We start from the raw sequence: 8,544 nt of genomic DNA on the forward strand, positions 1-8,544 counted from the left end.
TGTAAATGTGCTTGGGGTCAGAACAATTGTCCATAGCCTGTTGCTTAAAGTGTTCTCCCCATTCCAATTATACCTCTAGGGACGCTGGGTCTGGCTAGAGGAGGAAATGACTGCTAAATAGAGAGTCAACACGTATCTCCAGAGCAGTGCTTATCACTTGGTGTTTTAGTCATCTGGGTTGAAATAGCAATGAGTAGCAATTGGTTCAGTGAAAGTGAGTCAAAGAGACAAAACAGATATACACACTGTCTCAGATGGATGGGGAAGAAAGGGAAAAGGTGGCTTTCCTGGGGAGGAGCTAGAAGAAAGGCATGGGGTGAGCCCACCATCTGCGCTGGTCAGGCCTTATAGGCTCCTAGGGTTCAGCAGAGCATGTGTGTGGGCGTGTGGTGAGTGGGGAGATGGAGGGTGGGGGAGCATACATGCTTCACCAACAGTCAGACTCAGTGCAGGATTTGAGCACCAGCAAATCAGGCCCCCAAAATATTTGGGCAGGAGGGGCATGTGACAGTTAAAAGAAAAAGGCATTTAAACGGTCATCGTTTAATGTGTTTGAGTTTATTTTATGGTTTATCCTTTTAAAATGGTAGTTGATATATTTAAAACGGGCGGGAGTTTTAAAGGTTTTAGTCCAGTCCTAGGTGTTTGAGATGGAAGAAAGCCAGGGTTAAAGCTGGGGGATCAGTTCCAATGTGAAGGACAGAAGCTGAGGTGGGGAATGGAAATTGGGGAGGAGGATGAAGCAGGTAGAAAGGGAGAGGTCCTTGATGGGAAAGCTAGGAATAACAAATGAGTAGCAAAGTGAGCAAGTGGGGGAATGGTCTGGAGAAATTCTGGAGACTTAGGCCAGATGCTGCAAAAGGCTTATAAGCCACTTGTATGAGTGAATGGGATTTATCTAAAGAGATAGAAAATGAATGGCAGCAGTTCAGCTTGTGCCCTTGACAGAGTTGCTTACCTTCTCAAAGACATCATGGGCAAAGTGGGGAGACTCAATGGCACCCCTTGAGGAAGTAAGAGCCTGAAAAAAGCGGGAGCCCCTGTTTCTGCCTGAATATGAGGGTGGGGCCTGCTCCTGGCCTTTGGAAGGAAGCTTGTGTGCATAAGAATACTGCCCTACATACAAAGCCAGTGGTGAGGGTAGTGGCCTCAGTGGCTGGTGCATTATCCCAGGGATTATTTCATGAATTATTTCTTTGGTGGCTGCTGGAGTCAGGGAGAGTCACTGCAGCCCTTGTTATGACAGCGGTGGAAGCCATCCTAGAAATCCTGCCCCATTTTGAGCCAAATCATTTTTGTGCTAGTATTAATTTTCATTCTGCCTGAGGCTGGCGACCTGGGGAAACCTTCCTGTGACACAGATGAGAAGGTTGAGTGCCCAGAGCCACCGCTGACACTCAGAGATGCTAGTGTTGTAAGCTTCGCGGGCACCGACTAATTAGAATGTGCTAGAGCTACTCCAGGTGAGTCCTTTCGACCTACCTTAATCAGTAAGTGATCAACTGCCTCTGGGCAGAGGGCCCAAGAAAGCCTTTGTATGAACTCTCGGTTCTGGATTGGTAAGTTCAATAACTAGAGGTATTTATTTCCTGATTTCTTCTAACTAGGACTGTACATGGGTTAGTGTAACGCAGATGTTCCCAAGTCCACTTTCCTCCTAAGGTGGCTCTTGCCTTTGACAGTCACTGTGGAAACAGTATTGCTTTCCTTAATGCACCCACCATCTCCTGCTCTGAACTCCTGCTTCCTGCTCAGTCCTTACTGCCTGCTGTCTATCTTCCCACTGCAGGCAGCCAAAGCACAGATCCGGCCTGTCTCCTTTCTGTTGCAAAACACCACTGACAGAAAGCAGTTGCACATAACAGACTTTACTGAAGATGGGAATAATGAGAGCAGACAGAGCTATTATAGCCTGGGGGCAGGAAATAATTTTCAATGCAACATCGGACATCATTGTTCCTAGAAATGCATTGGCCATTCCCTCCATGAGGCATTTATCTCCCTCCTTGGCACTATTGGGGTGCCCCAAAGTCAGTGGTGCCCTCAAAGAGGTAAAAAAAATATCCCATCCTTCTGTGTGGATGGAACTACCATTTATTAAGGGCCAGGGACTGCACTGACTGCTTATATGATCTCAATCCTCTCAACAATGCAGTGGTAGACACGCTCATTTTACACATGAGGAAACTGAGACACAGAGGTAGTTAACTTGGCCCAGGACACACAGCTGAGATTTGAACCCAACTCCATCTATTCCAGGTTCATGCTCTTACTGTTACAGTTACTGCCTCTTTGCATAGCCCAATTCTTCACATAGGTCATCAGAATTCAAATCTATTACTCACCCCTTCACTCAGTAAAGTTTTCTGTAGAGTCAGGTAAAAATTCCCTTAACATTTTCTTCCGTGCAATTGAATCCTTTCCCCTCAGAAATGACCCTCCCTCTCCTGGGATAATTTTCACATCCACTTTGATATTTCCACTGAATCGTTTCTCCTCACTTCCTCTTCTAGATAACGCTCTGTTGTCTCTGCTCCCCTCCTCCCATTTCTCTGCTCTGTCAGCTCTTCTACAGAAATGGCCTCAGGAACTTGGATCATCTGCCCCACCTCCTTCTGGAAGCAGGTGAATCGAGCCCAATAGAAACACAAGCAACAACAGGATGTTTGACTCCTGCGCTGAATCTCTCAGGTGTCTTCTCTGGTTGCCTGGAGAGAAGGAAGGACTCTCTCCAACTTGAGGCTGTCATTTCTTCCTCCTGTCTCCTTGGCCTTCTTGGAACTGAGCTTGCTACTCCATTAAGCCAGGAAACTCAGCCCTCCTGAATCTTCATAATTCTTAATTACGTTCTTACCCCTGGTTGCACTACCAGCCATAGATGAGAGAAAGCGTTGCCCTGAGACACTGTAACAAAACGAATCCACGGTCCACGGATGCCTTATATCAAGTAATGGTAAGAAATGACAGCTGTGCTCCCCAAACTAATAGTTAGCCCTATCTCCAGACACCAAGAGATTGGGACTCATGAACCCATCAAGAGATGGTTTTGAGTATCTATTTGGACTGAAGCATCGTATCAGGGAATGGCTTTTTTGTTGTTTTTAAAGATAGAAAGGGAGAAAGATACACCTGCAGTGATGGAACTTACAGCCTATTTTCAGAGATAGGATATAAAAGATGTTTATCCATACCAGAAAAGATACACCAAGTTGTACATGTGTTAGGTAGAGAGTGAGGGCTACAAGAGTTCAATGGCGAGAGACAGCACTGACCTGGGAAAGGAAGCCGAGACGTCAGACGGGAGATGAGGCTTGCAGGCACGTAGCCTTCCTGGGCAGGCCAGATGGGGCAAGGGCATCGTGAGGAGATGGGCATGAGCCAAAGTGCGGGGGCAGGAATGTGAACGATGTGTTCAGATGACAATGAGTCATTCCCTGGGCTTTCTTTACAGTTGCCACATAGTAGTAGGCACAAAACAGGTTATTATTTTTTCTTTTTTTTAAAAAAAAAAACACACAAAAATAAAACGAGATCGAAATTCTCATTATGAAAAATACGCCTGTGATGTCAGTGCCCAGTGACACCGAGGAGGGGAGAATTCCTGAGCCCAATACGAACTTGACCTCTGATAAAATGCTCACCCTTGTTTGCTGGAAACTCCATTTATTAAATGCTGAGGGACAGGAGTCTGTTCCTTGGAAAACCTGAACATCACTTGGTCAAACTGTACTTCCATTACGAAGCACAGCGTCAGCAATGATCTTGGCTTTGTCATAATTGATCACAAACTTTTCTGTTGTTTTAAAATACTTGAAAGCCATTTGGAGCCAGGAAATGTCTCTCTGAGGAAACTAATCCTGGTAACATTACCTACACAAATGTCTTAGTGCTGTCACATCAGCAGTTGTTGTGGGGGAGGTGAATGAGTTTTAAGGTGTATTTCCCGAGGATTTAGAGTGCTGTTTCTGATGCGTGCCATTCTGTTACTGAACTTCTGTGTATGAATTAATGGTGGTCGGTGTTCATGTAGACTCCCCAGCCAGAACTGAGGCACTTCCACCTCCAAGACGTCGCTTGAAGATGTTTTCTTCTTCTTTTTTTTTTTTTTTTTGCTTTCCTGGTATTGTCTGTTGAAGATGTTTTTGTTTTTCCAGTATTTTCTATTGAGGAATATTAGCTGCCCCTAACTCACACCTGATGGGAAGTTCTCCTTTATTTATCATCTTTTAAAAATAATTTTTAAACCCACCTACCTCTCCCAGATGGTTACTATACATTTCCAGGCTATTTAGAAAGGAAATTAATTCTTACCTCATGATTGCAGAAAACAAACGTTACCAGAGTGCCACAGGGACAACTACGGGAGACATTATGTTCTCTTAGTCATAGGCACATACTAGGGAAAATTCAACTAAGCCTCAGTTGGGTGTATTAAAATAGCCCTTTTCCTAGCTCAGAATCACATTTCAAAGGGTGCCTAGGTGCAAAGCTAAGTCAAGTACAACCTAGCCACACAATAGTGCCAGGATAATACTTTATTTTCCATTTTGTTTTCAACACCAGAAGGCAGCATGGAGCTGCTGCGAACAAAAAGACAACTGGTCATGATCAAACCTGAGCTGCAGAGAGCTGTGTGACCTTGAGCAAGTCACCTCACCTGTCTGGCCATCTTCATTTAAAAAATGAGGGGGAAATGCCATTAACATCTAATAACCAAATAAGAAAATGTACGCAAAAGTACTTTGTAAACTGCAGATTTTTTTCTAGAGCATTTAAAGGAATCATGGAGGTGGCTCTTTGGGGGGAAATTAGATATGTGCAAAGCTTCTTTTTTAAAAAAAGGATTTTAATATCTACCATTGTATGTGATTTACATTTAGCAATTCAAGGACCATTAATTAATACCCTAAGAAAATACTGTTATACTATTACTGTGTCTTCTAAATGAACCATGTCTCTCTTTACTGTCATTTGGAATTTTCTCTATGGAAGAAAAGTATTTAAAAGACAAATTACCTGGCAGACAATGGGGTGAGATTTTTCTAAGTGTCTTCTGTCCAGAGACAAATGGCTTTTTCTGCTATAACTTCAAATGCACCTGTGGAACACAGTAATTTATTCGACCATATAGTACTTTTTTTTTCTACTAAAGTAAGGAAATAGAGGCTGTTCCAGCAAGTCACATGGAGTGAGGTGTTGAGCGGAGGGTGTAGGTGAAGGAGAAAAGAATATTGAGGGGAGCCAACCAGGAGTATCAGGCAATCATCCTGGATACCTTCAGAACCGGAGTCCCTCTTGGGTGAATGAAGTCCTTTGGCAGCTCCCCATCTGCCTGTGAAGGTATCTAGGCTTCAGCAGGGCCCAGCTCTCCTCCCCACCACTCTGCTCTTTTTTGAAGGCTGATCAATGAGAATGTCACAGAGCACTTTCCTAGGAGGGCCATGATCTGCTGTTTAGAAGAGAAAGCCTTTCTAGGCGAAGTCAATACACCAATCTGATGCCTGGCTTTGCTGCTGAAAGCACAATGGCCACTAAATACCCAGTAGTTCACTGTCCCCACTTGGAGCTTATCTTCAAAGAGCTTAACTTCTAACTCATTCTCATTTGAGGCAAGGCCACTGTCCCCCCCAACTTTACTAAGTGAAATATCATTTCTCAACTCCTTTTCAATATTGCTTAACAGTTACCTCTTCCTGCCCATTTGCAGGAAACTCAGTTGAAAACAGCTGATCCTACAAGAGAACTCAGGGTCTCTTCACACAGCAATGGGATCCCATTTGCTGCACTGCTAACAAAGCTAGATACAACAGAATCCCAGAAATTCCCTTTCTACCTACCCTATATTGTGAAGGAAGTGCCAAGCACCTACTGCTTTCTCTACCCATCGCCCTCTCATCTCTAGTGGCTGGGATCTCATACCCACCACAAGCCTAAAGTCCTGATTCCTTTTCATCCTTAGTGACCACAGTGACAGCTCAGAAACGGATTTTTTATTAAAAAGCAGAAAAGGACATTTTTTATTTGAGTGGGATTTTATTTAACAATGGGATATGAGTGAGATTATGACACATTCCTGTATCTTGCTAGAGTCCGATACCTCATAAGCAAGCCTCAAGTTTGGTGAGGACAGAGGTAAGTGGTGATGTTTCTTGAAAGATTCCAAGATTGCTTCCTGTAGCTATAACCTGAGCACCACCCGCTGCCTCTTCTAAAATTAGTTTCTTAAACAAACAAAGAAACAAATTAATTCCTCTACTTCCTGGGTCAGCTAACCAAAACCGCAGTGGAAGTAACATAGGAATACATCACTGAGAATAAAGCTTTTATGGTCAAATAAAACAAAAACATTAGTTCACTGATTTATTTAGTTGACAGATACTTGCCAGCCACTGCAGGGAACAAATGAAATATAGGTATCTCTGTTCCCTAGGAACTTACAATCTAATTATGGGGAAAAGTACACAATCACTGCAATTAAAATATGTGCATTGCAAAAAAAAAAAAAGGAAAACAAAAAAGGGTATAAAAAATTGTTAACTTTTTCATAGGGTCCCTTATAGTATTTCACTTAATTTTATGTGGTTTTAAAAATAAAACTGCTGTTATACTATGTATACGGTTTTTTTTCCTTTATCACTCATTCTGCTTTATTTTTTGTTATCAACTGTAAATCAACAGGTGTGTGATTTTGCTGCCTATGGTTTTAGTAGATATAAAAGTATTTTCTCATTAAACTACTTTATTTAAGTTCTTAGATTTGAGCTGTAATAAAAAAAATAATTATTAGGTTTTTGTAGTACTTCCCTAGAAATTAGGCAGTGTTAGTGACGACAGACTGGGGTGTCAGAAAAGTAAACAATAACAAATAGAATTATTTACTAATGTGGTAATAACAAAAGCCTATGCTTTTTTTTTCTTTTAAATATTCTTTTTTTTACATATTCAGAATGACAGTTTATTACTTTTATACAAACCTACAGACTCAAAAGACAAAAAAGATTACTAGTAATTAAGACTAGAAGAAAATTGTAAGCTATTAACATGTACACAGTTTTGTATTCTGCTTCTTCCACTTCATTTCACTTACCAAGAGAATTGGAAAAGAAGGCCTTAACCCTCTCTTCCAACTTTACAATATACATGATAAAGGGTTCATATCATATGGCTAAGGGCTTTAAGAAAAAAAATTAAACACTTCAATAAAATAGGCAAAGAACTCATGAATAGATAACGTCACCAAAAAGGAAATATGTGATCAACATACATATTTAAAATACTTAAATTCACTAAAAATAAAAAAATGTAAAATAACTAATACTCTCTCATTTTCACCTGTCAAGTTGGCAAACATTTTTATAATATTCAGAAGAGCTGCATTCAAAAACTACTAGGGGAATCTAAATTAGCACCACTTCTCTAATGGGAAATCTGGCTACATGAATCAAAAGCTTTAAAATATTCATATCATTCTCTACTGGAATTTTTATCCTTAAGTAATAAGTGTTACAATCCACAATAGGTAAAACCTGGACATAATCTAAATGTCCAACAATACAGCATTGATTAAATGATTGCATAGTTATCAATACAATGTGTGCAGAAATTAGACATGTTTTCAAAGTACAAATTTCACGATGTACACAGTATATTGAGTGAAAAAGAAAACCAATTATAAAACTGTATAGTATGAGTTCAGTTTTGTTTAAAACATATACATATAGTTCTATATTTAAGTATTGTTATGTATCAAATAATTAACAATGGTTATTTCTGTGTTTTTAAAAATATCCAAATTTTATATGGTGATCACATATATTTTTGTGATTAGGAATAAAAGCAACTAATTCTATTGTTAAAAACAGATATGAAAGTCAAACACTTTGTGAAGGGCCTTCTCATTTAACCTTTATACATGTCATGTCTTTTATGTCCCAGTCTCCCTCAACTTTACCAGGTATCATAATATCGTGTCTCAAATATCAATAATGAACATCGTTCTTCTCCTCCTCCTCCTTCTCATCATTATTCTATAGCTACCATTTATTGAGTACTCACTCCATATCAGACATTATGTTAAGAAATTTACATGTATCATTGCATGTAATCCTCACAAGTACTTCCTGAGATAGAAATTATTATTCTTCCCAGTTTACAGATGAAGAAACTGAGGCTTAAAGAGACAATAAGAGGCCACCTAGCTAGTAGGTGGTGGTGCTGGCATTTGAACCCTGGCAGTCTGGCTCCAAAGCCTACTCTTTTTATATCGACACATAAACTCTTGCAAGGAGAATTTAGAAGGCTCATCCAATTCATAAACGTAGTAAAATCAGGTTTGTTAAATAGAGAAAAGGGTACTAGTCTTGTTAAATAGGAGGCTGTGAAATTTGATGTGAATTACCTGGAATTTGCTCTTGGGGCTACTGAAAACACCACCATCTGGCTTCCCAAACTCATCAGCAGTGACAGAGCTTGAGTCAAGCTCAAGAGCTTGCCCCAGAGTTTGCAGGCCTCTGCCAGCCATTGCACGATACCTCTCAGGGTATC

General features: G+C 40.6%; 1 long non-coding RNA gene across 1 annotated transcript; it reads left to right on the top strand.

Annotated features, from left to right (window-relative positions):
• Positions 1-304: 304 nt before the first annotated feature.
• On the top strand, positions 305-6,612 carry LOC141569362 (uncharacterized). The gene is made up of 2 exons (XR_016022744.1): positions 305-1,463; positions 2,514-6,612. It is a non-coding gene; the product is annotated as an uncharacterized LOC141569362 (long non-coding RNA).
• The last annotated feature ends 1,932 nt before the right edge of the window (positions 6,613-8,544 follow it).

Source organism: Rhinolophus sinicus, chromosome 11 (genome assembly GCF_057876585.1).
Source record: "Rhinolophus sinicus isolate RSI-liver-muscle chromosome 11, RSI-T2T, whole genome shotgun sequence".
NCBI lineage: Eukaryota > Metazoa > Chordata > Mammalia > Chiroptera > Rhinolophidae > Rhinolophus > Rhinolophus sinicus.